The sequence below is a fragment of the Corvus brachyrhynchos genome, unplaced genomic scaffold (assembly GCF_000691975.1).
Source record: "Corvus brachyrhynchos isolate BGI_N302 unplaced genomic scaffold, ASM69197v1 scaffold258, whole genome shotgun sequence".
Classification (NCBI taxonomy): Eukaryota; Metazoa; Chordata; class Aves; order Passeriformes; family Corvidae; genus Corvus; species Corvus brachyrhynchos.
This window is the reverse complement of record NW_008240122.1, coordinates 5,333,914-5,346,866: the sequence shown is the minus strand read 5'-3', so window position 1 is coordinate 5,346,866 and position 12,953 is coordinate 5,333,914. Positions and strand designations below refer to the sequence as shown.

Below are 12,953 nucleotides of genomic sequence, written 5' to 3'. Positions count from 1 at the left end.
CATTTGAGAGCTGTAATTATGTCCTCCTTTCTTTGAAGGCATAGCAGCTCATACAGGAAACTTGATCCAAAGTTCAGAGAGGGTATTAGAAAGGCAAGGAATCTTGTTAGCCTTGTATGAGGGTGTAGATATGCAGGTGTGGATTTATCTATGGGTCAGTACAGTGTCCATATGTTGCAGCCTTGACATAGACTTCTCTCTCTTAAATACAGCAGCTTGCAGAGTTAAAGAAAAGACTTTGGGAATGAAATTACAGGAAGAATAAACATTGGTGTCACAAACTGTTCACAGAAGAGGCTTTCAAGTCCACTAGAGGGATTTGCATGTCCAGTTCCTATTCCTTCTAACAGGAAGTATGTGCATACCCCAATGGCATTGAGAATCTCAGCCTCTGCTTGTATTTATGTGGAGCTTCTCTATATGTGACAATATGTTTTACATATGCAATCTTTCACACGTGCATGTTGCCAAGCTGAAATTGTCATGTTACGGTAGTGCTTCCTCCCATCATTGTGATGTCTGTTTTATTTTGGGAGGGGGAAGGGCTATGGTGTCAAACTAAATAGATGCATCTTGTTTACTGCCCCTAAATGTATCTTGTTTTTTATAGGAAGTGATTTTGTTTGCATGAACAGTAGAGGCAAGAGTAGAAACACGATAAATCACAGCCAGCTTCAGTAAATTTAGTGATGTTAGTGTTTGAATAGTAAAGGAAAAGAACACAGACAAAAATGAATTGTTCAAGTTTTGCTGTATAAGCCTGTAGCTCTGTAGAAGTGTCCATAAGTTGTAAAACTTTCAAGGAACATCAAGAACTACTGGAAAAACAGCTGAAAGAAATTCTGTAAATATGGATCAACTTGCAAATAGATGCCAGTGTTGCATAGTGACCAGCTTTCTTTGTTATTCATTACCTGAGTGATATTGCTGTGTTATATTAAGATGATGAATCAGACTTTTTTTTCTCTTTTTAAAATATATATAAACCACTCGGGTTGTCTAGTGAAAGCATCCTGTTTTGCTGCGAGGAAAATTTGGTGTGTTTCTGGTGCGGCAGTGATTGTGCAGTGCAAAAGAGGCTTTGGGCAGCTTCACTGGAACATTTTGCTAGGGAGATTTACCAGTAATTTGGTAGAGCCTGGGTCAACATCTGGGAAGATTATATCCACTTCAAGAGTTAAAAGCAGCAGCAAGAAACCAAAGCCTATTGTTTTTAACTGTCTTGTTCCACTGCCCACAGTTTTAGTACAATCTGAGTGTAACACCCAGTGTGCTCGTCAGGCGGTCGTGCTTGGTGCTTCCTTCTCAGAAGTCCTAAAAGGATGTTACAGCAGAGGGCAGTAGGAACCTACCTCTGCTTAAAGTTGTTTTGGATCACAAGCATGCAAGTATCTGTTTTCTCCCCACTCTTTTTCCCTTCTTTAATGATATTCAAGGACCAGATAAAGCTTAGAGATGGGACCCACTGCAACTGTTGTCACTGTATTTGTCATGGCGAATACAAGGTGTGTGTTTGTAGCTCCATTTCTAGTCAGTGAACTGACTCTCAAGATTTGATGGATGCTGCAAAAAATCCACGCCCAAGCTGATGGCAGCAATTGGGCAATTTTTATCTCAATTCAGAATCCTTTAACAGTTGGTAGAAGGGAAATGATGTGACAAATTATACAGCTTATCATCACGCATATCTTCCTGATAGTTGCTGAAATATCTTACTGTTCTGGAATGCTGTTTCTTAATTTCCCAGTACAATAGCTAGGATTTGAAAACCAGAGACTTTAAAAGTGCATGCATTTAAGGGAGGGAGAAAAAGCCAATGGTGCAAAGTAGCCTCCATCTTGGAACCTTTCAGATCCACACAGCATGATGACGTCAACAGTGCCAGGATTACCTTCCCCTCTGTGCATCTCCTCACTGTGGTCTTTGCTCCCCCTCAGCATCTTCTGCCAGTGCTCAGAAGCCACTGTACTTCGCCTGGATTTGGTTGCCATTTTCTCCTGTTAATTCAAGTTGGTGTTCCAGTACTGTAAGCCACCTGAGTAGGTTTGGGATTTCCCTGCTATCCTGTTTTTATTTCCTGAAGGGGGACATGCTCATACATGTTCTTCTCTGGCTCAGCAGCCTTGTGTCTCGGCAGCAGGCGCAGCTGTCTCTGAGCATAATGCCAGTTCAGAGCAGAGAGCAGCAGAGGCTTTGAACTTGCTCCCTCCTTTAATTGGAAGTAGCCCGGATCTGATGAGCTTCCAGACAACATTGCAAAGCTCAGCTTTCCCCCGCCCCCGGCTTCTCCAGGCGTGTGAGAGTGTAGGTGTGTGGGAAGGAGGGAGTTGTCATTGTGAAGAATTGTTCAGGAGAGTGGGGAATTACTCATTTCCTACTTTACTGGTGAGGATCTGCCTTATGTATTGCTACACCTAGGATGTATTTTTAACTGTCCTGTGGTAACTATAGCATACGTACAGATGGACCTACTGAAGGATAGATAAAACATACTACGAATTACATAGACTGTGCACAGGGATACTAGGAATGTGGCTGGCTGTAGAAGTACCTAGCTCTTGCAGTCACTCATGTTTTAAATTGAGACAATACTAGATAGTCTGGTTTCTTTTTTGTCTTTTTTTTCTTCCTTTGTTTGCCTATACGCTTGTAAAGGATAGGCTGAAATCAGGACTCACGTAGCAGAGGTATTCACAAAGTGGGTTGCTTCTGAGGCCAGACCAGTCCCATCTGTAAAGGACAAAGGCTGCTCACTGCATGGTTGTTCAGAGCTATTCAAGGATGGAAAACGCAAGGAATCGTAGAGGTGAGCTGCAACTCAGATTAAGTCCATGCCAGGTGAAGTCCCATTTTGGGCAGAGAACTGTCTTGTAGGATAAGCAGCAGGAGGGGGATACAGGGTAATGAGTTAGTAAGGTATATTGCTTTGGTGATGTCTGCAGCTTTCACATTAACTCTAGCATTGCATTACTGCAGCTCCATGTTCAGAGGAGCCCTCTGTGCCATGCTGTAGTGCTGCAGGGGATCATAGAATTCTTGAATGTTTGTCTGCTTCTCTGAGAGTTGTGCCCAGGATGCTCTGATACAGGAAATATCCACTAGGTACTGGGTGGAGAACACACATCTCTCCGGGCTATCTGTGCTTTCAAAGCTAAATATTCCTGCAAAATTCCTTTTAGAAACTGTTTTCACTATGCCTAGCTATAAAGATTGCTTTTTAAAAGCTATATTAAAAGGCACTCAAAATTGACCACACAATGATTAAGATCATGGTAACATAGGTACTTAGTTAATGATTGTTCCCCTAAAATATAATCAGGTGGACAGATAAACATGTATTGAAAACATCTGTAAGTCCAAATTTCAATGCTTATACCTGAAGTAACAGCAAAGGGTGTAAAACAGACCTGTGCAGTTTTACTAAGTCCTTTCTGCTTTGTCAATATGATTTTTAGTGTGAATACTTGCCCTAGTTCTGTTCATGTCTTTTTAGGGGAGACCAGAATCACTGAAACTCTGCAGCGAAAAGCTAAACCACATTATTCTTATCTAATTCAGAGCCCTGCATATGTTGCGTGGTACCACTGAGGTAACTCCTTTTCCATCAAGTCATGCTGCAGTGGTACCTTGTTTATGTTTAATTATGTGCTGTTTATTAACTGAAAACAGTGAAAACAATCAGCTGTTCAGGGAACAGGAACAAAATTACTAAAGCAAAACAGCTGAAAATTTTCAAGCAAACAGGTTTGGTGTTGGAAATTGTATTTCACATGCACAGACACATTCAGCTTAAAATTCCAAGGAAAGTTTTTGAACCTTTTTTTAAATTTGACAAGCTAAAAGCCTCTTGTTCCAATTATAATTTTAGATGTTGCATACAGCCTAAGTTGGTACAAAGCACTTTGAAAAAAATTTCAGTATTTTATTTTGCCATTTTTTGTATTTTTAATTATAAAGCAAACTTGAATGTTTTGACATCTTCCAGAGAGGATGGAAAGCCTGTTTTGAAGTTTGTGTTGCCTGAGGTTGGTCAGTATCTTATGCAGACGTGAGATCAGCACCCTACACTGTTGGGCGGAGGGGTTAGATTGCAGGAGTTAAGAGAAACTAGAGAAATAAATATTCACATTGAAGCTGCACAGCCTGTCTATTTTAGCCTTGGTTAGGCTTTAATGGATGGCTGTTTGAATGTGCCTATCTCTAGCTGCATCTGAACCAGAGGAGTGTCAGAAATGTTAAAATTCGTAGTGCAGGGTGTTACGACTTCATTGTTATTGGGCCTCCCCACATGGTGGAAGTTTTGAGTTTTGATCAGCTGTTACTGATACAGACATTTAGGAAAGATTCAAAGAGGTTTCAAAAAAGACAGGATTGATACAAACACAGGGAGAAGCAGATTAGAGCACCCAACTATTGAGGACCAAGATAATTGGCTTCATTCTATATGCTTAGAATACAGTAGCCTAGAGGAAATAATCCTGTTGCTATAAAAGGAGAGAAGTGCTACATTACCTGATAGGTCTGGTTTTCAGTGTCTGAGATCCACAGTCAGCCCTCTTCAAAGTGGTAAGGGATGAAAAAGGAAAAGCAGGAGTGGTTACCTGGTTCCTCCTAGTGGGCATGAATTGAGAGGAATTTGGGCACTGTCAGTCTTTGAGGACTAAACTGCTAAGCAGTAAACTCTGTGTCCTAGTTCATTCTCTGGTCTGCTCCTGGCAGAATGCTGAAATGTTACTGGCTGGATTTGTGACAACACAATTGTGGCAGTACCCATAAGGAAAAGTACTGAGGCAGTGATTTGTCACACAGGTCACTTAAATATCCTTAATAAGAAGCTTCTGGCACCTGATTAAGAGAGAAGAAAGTAGCAATACAATTGCTTCTTTATATTCAACTGATGTTTCCCAAATTAAGTAGTAAATTCTTAACACCTACACCATGAGCTAATCTTCCCTGCAGTACCATCCTCTGCTATCTCAGAGTAGTTATGGTTATTACTGTTACAGGAATACACAGGTGTGTGAGGATCAAGGTGTGCAGCACACAGCAAGAGGGGCCACCCAATGGTAAGATTCAACCTAAAATGGAGTGGCTGATACCCCAGAGGGCTGTGCAGCCCTTCAGAGGGACCTCGACAGGCTGGAGAGATGGGCAGAGAGGAACCTCCTGAAATTCAACAAAGGGAAGTGCAGGGTCCTGCAGCTGGGGAAGAATAACCCCATGGACCAGCACAGGCTGGGGGCTCAGATGCTGGAAAGCAGCTCTGCGGACAACAACCTTGGGGTCCTGGTGGGCGACAAGGTGTCTGTGAGCCAGCAGCGTGTCCTGTGGCCAGGGAGGCCGGCGGTGTCCTGAGGTGCACTGGGATGAGCACTGCCAGCAGGTTCAGGGAGGTGATCTGTCCCTCTACTCAGCCCTGGTGAGGCACACCTGGAGCGCTGTGTCCAGTTCTGGGCTCCCCAGTACAAGAGAGACATGGAGCTGCTGGAGCACGTCCAGTGGAGGACAACAGAGATGATTAAGGGACTGGAGCATCTTTTTTACCAGAAAAGGCTGAGGGAGCTGGGCCTGTTCAGCCTCGAGAAGATGCAACTCAGAAGGGACCTCATCAATGTCTTTTAGTATCTGAAGGGGAGTGCCAATGATGCCTTGTTGGGGCTACCTAAAAACTGAGGGTAGATAAAATTGAGAGGATAAAAGTGGGTATTTATTGAAGGGCCTTCAACAAGGTACACTTATGGGCAGACAGAGCCCTAGGGCTACACCCAAAATGGACAACAGGTCATGAGTTTTTCACACTTTTGTAAGTTTGGTCCATTTGCATATTAGGGTTAATTTTCCAATTACAATTCCAGGTAATGAAGTAATTACTCCAAGTTTGTTCCCCTCTTTTTAGTGGCATGTTTACATATTCTGGGGCCTGGGACAACAAGGTGTCCTTGAGTCTCAGGCCTTGAGAAGATTTGTCATGTCTAACCAGAATGGGAGAACAGCAGCTAACAGGCTGTAAGGAGTTTTAGAGTTACACACTAGAGCAGTACAGGATCTGAAAAATATAAAAGCCGAAGTCCTAAGGCATCATTCCCCCCCTTCAGTGGCTTGACAAGACCTCTACCTTGTTGAGTCTCTATTCTAAATATCTACTAATAATATGTATCTAACAGCAGTATATATCTAACAACAGTATATATAAACAAGAATTATAATTGCAACTACTATGAACAGTAGTAGAGGATGGAGGCAGGCTCTGCTTGGTGGTGCTGAGTAATAGGATGGGAAGCAATGGGCACAATGAAACACAGTGTTTCACCTGAACATGGGGAAGAACTTCTTTACTGTGTGGGCGACCGAGCACTGGAACAGATTGCCCAGAGAGGCTCTGGAGTCTCACTCTTTGGAGATATTCAAGAGTTCTTGAAATGTGCTCTAGGATGACTGTGCTTGAGCAGGGAGGTTGAACCACTGTGGTCCCTTCCAAGCTCACCCATTCTGTGATTTTGATTCTGTAAATGGAAAGACAGATGAAGGGAAGCATTGCAGTATGTTTGAGTCATGTATTATCTCACTGATGTTTGCTTAACAGGCCTTATTCTGAAATACAGGTTTTGCTTTGCCCTGCTTTCAAATTCTTTTAAAAAATCCTTTTTAGAAAAAATTAGGCAGAGGTTAATAGTAGCTTTGCTTGGAAATCTGCTTATGCTTTACATAACATAAAAGCCTGCCTGTCTAGGTTGGATGTCTGCTTAAATCTGTGCCACCTTGTATGAGCATAACAAGTAAGACTCAGTTTTAAACAACAGAAGGTCAACTGAATTCTAGTTAATCCATTTCTTTCAGTTTGCAGAAAGAGGGGGAGAAAAAGAGAAGTCAGTGCAGAATAGGATGATACTCAAATGGTAAACTTCTCATGTAAATTCAGAGTTCAAACAGGAAAATTTAGCCTGTTCATCCACAGTCTCTACTTTGGGATCAAGTACAGCCTTTTCCTATTCCAAAGGAGAGAGTTTGCCTCATTGGGAACACCACTGTGGCCAGCAGACAGCATCTAGCAGATCTTGTAGCAGCTACAAGGAACACTTCCTCTCTTCAGGTAAGTGTAACCAGCCATGACAGTCTGTACAGATGATTCCTGGGTGTTGGGGTTTTTTTTCCCCCACAGCCTTTCTTTCTTTCATGGGAAAGCTTTCCTGGATGGAGGACCTGCATTGTAGCTGAAAATTAGTCTGGGTTTGGCCAGCTCTAGTGTTGCTCTGATGCCACCTGCTACTGAGGTAAAACATTCTGCTCCTCTGAGATCAAATGGGGTGCCAAGCAAACATGGCCATAGAGGTTTTGGTTGCACAACTGACTCTTTTAGAGCCAGCCTGAATCACTTGGCACAGCACCACATCATGTATATATGTTTGCAGCCCAAAATATATTAGCTTGCCTAGCTGCCAAACTGCATGACACAGTCATACCCAGCGAGCTCCCTGCTTTCACTTCTAGTTCATTTTCATTATCGTTGCTTTTCAGATTTGTCTCTGGGCTTACAGGAGTATCTGTAGCTTTGTTTGCTACAGAGAAAATGCTAGTTTGAATGCCTCTCTCTTAAGAAAGGTAAAAAGCATCACTGAGTCAAGGGCTTTCTATCCTTTCTATTCAATAGAGTTCAGGTGAGGTCCTAAATCCGCTTGTGTTCAACTTTATTTCTACTTTAACCACACTTATATTACCTCCCATGTAATATTTCTTGGCCCTTGGTAGCACTTGAGAAAAGTTCCCCTCTAATACTGAACATGGCTGTCATTAGTGTGCCAATAACTGTCTTCCTTATCACCGAGGGAGGATGCTGAGAAAGATGCCTGGAGACATCCCCCTCTTTTCATATTTCAAATTCATATTTATTTGTACTGTTTATAATGTTTGGGGATACCTTAGTTTGCATGACCTGGCTCATATCTGAGACATTTTAAATCGATTTTGGGAGGAAGCTGTGCGTAAATCATCTTCTACAATCTAACCCTACATGTGATGCTTCTTCTTTGGTTCCTGGTGGTATGTCTAAAATGAAACAAACAGCAGCAATATAAGCAACTGAAATTAACATAAGGTTTGTGCTTTAGAGACCTAGGCAGTAGATTACTCTTACTTCTCTTATCCTCTGTATGCCTATAGATTTTTTTCACCTCTCAGAATTTGTTCCTTTTCATTTTATTGGCAATAGATGCTGTCATAACTGCCTCAGAGAAGAGCTCAGCAATTTTTCAAGGATGCTTTGCTATACTGCATTTTCTGTCCCAAGATGGAAGTCAAATTTGTTGGCAGAAATTTAGCAGAACCCAAGAGGCACTCCCTCACAAAGAAATTAGATGCAGCCAGATGGTTTAGCAAAGGTGGTGGCATAGCTCTGTCTGAGTCTGGTGATCAGCGGGCAGCGGGAGCCATCCCTTTCACTGAGGTTTCCACAGGTGCTGTCGTTCCCAGTTCCCTGCACACGATTCAGTATTTGTCCATGTGAGATGTTTGGTATCTACGTGTGGTGGGATGGCCATGGCTGGCAGCCAAACTCCCACCAGTTGCTCGCTCGCTGTCCTCCATAACAGGAAGGGGAGAGAGAATGGGAAGATCAGGAATGAGAAAACTTGTGTGTTGAAATGAGGACAGGGAGATCACTTTCAGTTACCATCATGGGCAAAACAGGCTAGACTTGAGGAAAATTGAATTAATATATTGCCAATTCCTTATGCATGAAATTAATTATTTGGGTATTGGAAGGCAAAAAGACAAACACTAAAACACTCAGAGAAAACATCTTTCCTTCCCCCCTTCCAAGGCACAATTTTTCCCCTTCATCCTGGCTCGTCTCTTCATCCTTATTATCACCACAGGTTACGTGTGATTGGTCCCTTGACTAAGGCAGAGGGGTTATGGTCAGCATGGAGTAGCTCATCCCTGATGCTCCCTTCTTGTCATGCTCCTCCACTCTGGTGTGGGTCCTACCCAGATGCAGGGAATATCACTTTCCCAAACCATCAACTGATACAGGATTCAGTATTCCAAACACCCAGGGCTGGCCACTGTGCCTGCTGCTGGGTCAGGTCTCCTAGGAGTGGTGGCACTGGGCCCTGTGCTGAGTGCCACACGGAGCAGCAGCCTCAGGAGGAGACATGAGGATGTTCAGTGTCTGAGGAGCCTGCACTGGCCCTTGTCTCAGTGTCCAGGGGTGAATGTGAAGGTGCTCAGCACATTCCAGCATAAGGCTATCAATAATAAACCATTTAAAATATCTCAAAAGCAGTGCTGTGATGATAGCCCAAGTAATTAATTACTTTACTTTTAATAGACCCTTCAAACACTGCCAAGTCAGTGACATCTGCTGCAGTGTGGAAGTACCTTCAGGGAAGAAAATTCTTAATATGGTGATACCTCAAAAGGTGGGCCATAGAATGTTTTAGTAGACTGTTAAGCTCCCCTGCTTATTTCTCAGCCAAAAAAATGACCATTCACCCACTTACTGATGGATGATTTAATTGCAACCTACTTCTCAAAGCACATAGCCTGTCTGCCTAAGATGCATTCAGCACTTCTTGGAGAGGGGCCCATTCTCCTGCACCTTATTTCTGGTTTTTATCATATTACTACTGCTCATTTTAGTGTAGTTGTCTTTGACCCCCAATCCAGGTGAGGCCTCACCCTCAGCTGGTGCACAGTCTTGCCCCAGAACAATGAAGAGCACTGATTAACAGCAGCAGAGTATGTGGAGCTGGAGTTTTCATAAAAACATCATTCACTTTCTGCTCTGGTTCTCTTGGGGGAACAATGCAAAAGATGTTATGAAAATAGGGTTTGTTTATTGACCTTCTCTAATTTCCATGTTCATAAAATAATCTTGTTTATTAACAAGTAATCTTTGGCTGAGATGCACTGTGTTCCCTGAAACATTTTGTGCAGAATTCCTGGATCGAAGCTGGAGAAACTGAGTACCAGGGAATTAATTTCAGAGGATATGATCTCATAATCTCACTATTTATCTCTGGAGATAGAGAGATTTTGGCTAGCAGCTGCAACCCTAGAGATAAGTGCTCTTATTTGAAGGAAATGGAACCTTTTAAAAAATATATTTACTATATTACATTTTTATGCTTGTGTCAAGTCTCAGGTAAAGGCCATGTTTGTTCTTGTTTTAGTGTTTGTACCTGCCCCACTCTTATTAGGTGGAGTTAATGTGGAAATACATAGCAAGCTAACTTTATGATCCTGCTCCAGTGAATTTCAGGAGGACTGGTAGAAACGCAGCTTCCTAGGGTCTCTTTCCAAGCCTTCATGGCTCTCTGCACCAAGAACTCTCTGCTGCAGTGGCAGTGCAGGGCTGGTGGAGTTGGCTTCATTTCTCACACTAGTGGACTTGTATATCTGATTTTTTTTTCCTAGAGCCAGTCTGCAGCCCCTTCATTCTTTGTTAGCCATGGTGAATCACTGATCCTACTGTGCTTCAGAAATGGAGAGAGGGAGAGCAAGTGTCCTAGGCCAGGTGGAAGTTTTTATTGTTTAAAAATGTCACCATGTAGAAAACAGTGGAAAAGTTGTGTAAAAGCAGCAAGGGAAGACTGGTTCAGTGGATCTTTTTTATCTCTGTGGCATGGAAAGAGAGAGCTGGCAGCAGTGTTTCAGTGGCTGGAAATCTCCAAGGTAATTTCCAAGATTTGCTGATAGCTTACATGGAAATTGGACAAATAATTTCACAAAACAGTACTTCCCAGTTAATTCCTCTTCTCTCTATGCTGTTTCCTCAGTAAATGGCTGTTTTATTGCCAAGATTTACTTATTTGGCGGCAATGTTTGTACAATCTTCCTTTACACATTATGTGCCTAAATTTCAGAGATTTCCAAAGGACTCATGATTTCCCCTGACATTAGCTAAACCTGCTGGAGTTCAGTGTCTGAAAAAGGAGGGTTGCTATGTTCCTTTAAAGCAGCAAGCAAAAGCTCAGCCTCCAGCATTTAAATCCAGATCCAAAGCTAGTTCACACCAGCTCTGATGCAGTTAAGCATTTAGGTAGGTGAGTAGGCAATGTCACTACTCTGATTCTTGGGGGCTGCTCTCATGTTTAAAGTTAGACACGTGTATCTGCTCTGCTGAGCTGCAGCCCGTGTCCTAGAAGCTTGGGTGGAATGAGCACTTGGATGCCAATGGGCCAAACCATCCCTTGTGCAGATCATCCTGTCATATGGTGAGCTGGACCCCTCAGAGGAGCAGGGGTTCAACCTTAATTCTGCTTTATTCACCCTAGGTGAAGGGAGCAGACAAACTCATGAGAAGGGCAATGTCTCTGGCTAGGAGATACTGGACATGCACTGAAGATCTGATGGTGAGGCCTTTAAGGAAGCAAAGCCCCTGTAAAGGGGCCTGAAAGCCTTGGGCTGGGCTTTTGCAGGTAGCAGTTTTGGGGAGCAGTGTGAAAATGCGAGGTGCAGAGCATGATGCTTTAGAAACAGTGGCTCCTAGGGCCCACAATTGGTGGGAGTTACATAATGCTGCTGATGCTGGTTTTCTTGCCAGGAAGGAGGAAAAGTCTTCAACCCAGCTGAAGACTGATAGGGTATTTTTTTTCTTTTTCTTGGACTTTGATTCTGAAAGCTATAGAACATTAAGTCACCTCAGATGGGTCATGACCCTGTGGTGACAGAATCTGATATAAATGAGCCTATGACTAAGCTGAATAATCCCTTCCTTGAGGAAAAGTTTTCTCTGTTCAGTGTAGTTATAGTAGATGTAGTCACCTTGCTCTGCACTCACTGCTGTATGAAGCAATCCCACCACCTAACGTATCCAAAGTTACGATAAGTGGGAACAAAAGTCTTTGTATGATGTGGTGAGGAAACAGCATTTAAAAAAATGTGAGTCACCTTGAAATGCCGATCCTCTGCTGAGGTGTTTTGTGTGTTGCAAATCGCAAATAGATTTTTCAAAACTGAGAGAAGAAAGAGCAGCACCAGAAGAACACTTGCAAGAAGGGCTGTGCCAGACACTGAATGTGTTCTCATTCACAGGCACGCCATGAGTGAGAAGTGTTGCCTGAGATTACAGGGTGAAATTCAATAGGTGTTAAAAAAGGAAAAAGAGATAATTGAGCCTCCTTTTTGATGAGCTTTTGCCTGCCACAAACTTCATCATGTAAGCCTAGTACTTCTGGCATGTTGTAGCTGAAGTGCTGCAGTTGTCCTTAGCACAGATTAATGTGTGAAGAAGAGCAAAGGTGAGCCACCTCACAATTCGGGGGAAGAGTGCTGGTGCATCTGTCAGAGGTTAGCAAGGATTAAACTCTATGGCAGCAAACGCCACAGAGAGAAGACCGGTAAGAGGACTGTCTTTTCTTTTGCCTTCTGACTGATTGCCCACCAGGTTAACTGAAATGCTTGAAGGTTTTTGGTGATGGTCACTAATTTGTTGAACCCAAGAAGTCCTTTCCCATCCTAGCTGTAGAAGATTGGAAGATGCAGAGCTCTTGTGTGAGTTGCAAGCATGATTTCAATGAGTGCTTCCATTTATTTTCACTTTGGCAGCCATGGGCCTATGGGTTGTTCTGTAACTTATGTAATAGACTCAAGTATTAAAATCCTTTCTGAAAAAAAATCACCTAGAATGAAGTAGATTTTAGTAAAACTGCACAAGCTGGGTTTTGTAATGGCCTATTTCAGTGCCCATTGGAATCCATAGAAACGTTTCAACTGATTTTGGTGACTACTGATGAGATGAGGTAGGCAGCTTCATTGAAAACCTGGAGGAGAATGGTGATGATGCTATATTAAGACCGTGAACAAAACCCATTTACTCTTCCTAGCATCAGTAAATGGGGGAAGAGGTTTTGGGGGGTTTTTTTGAGTCTTTTTTACAGTGAAAGAATATAAAGGTTAGGAAAAAAGAGGCCCTGGAGCAAAGAGAAATATGAGAATGAGTCAGAGCTTTCAGC

The 12,953-nt window shown here is 42.7% G+C and overlaps 1 long non-coding RNA gene across 2 annotated transcripts in view; it reads left to right on the top strand.

Moving 5' to 3' along the window:
* The first annotated feature begins 1,680 nt into the window (after positions 1 to 1,680).
* LOC108449243 overlaps positions 1,681 to 12,953 on the top strand; it is a 49,318-nt gene continuing 38,045 nt past the window's right edge. The window contains exon 1 of one of the 2 annotated variants that reach the window (XR_001865398.1): positions 1,681 to 2,806. This is a non-coding gene — a long non-coding RNA (uncharacterized LOC108449243). Of the gene's footprint in view, positions 2,807 to 6,587; positions 7,091 to 12,953 lie in introns of those variants that run through there. The other variant, XR_001865397.1, reaches the window with a different exon arrangement.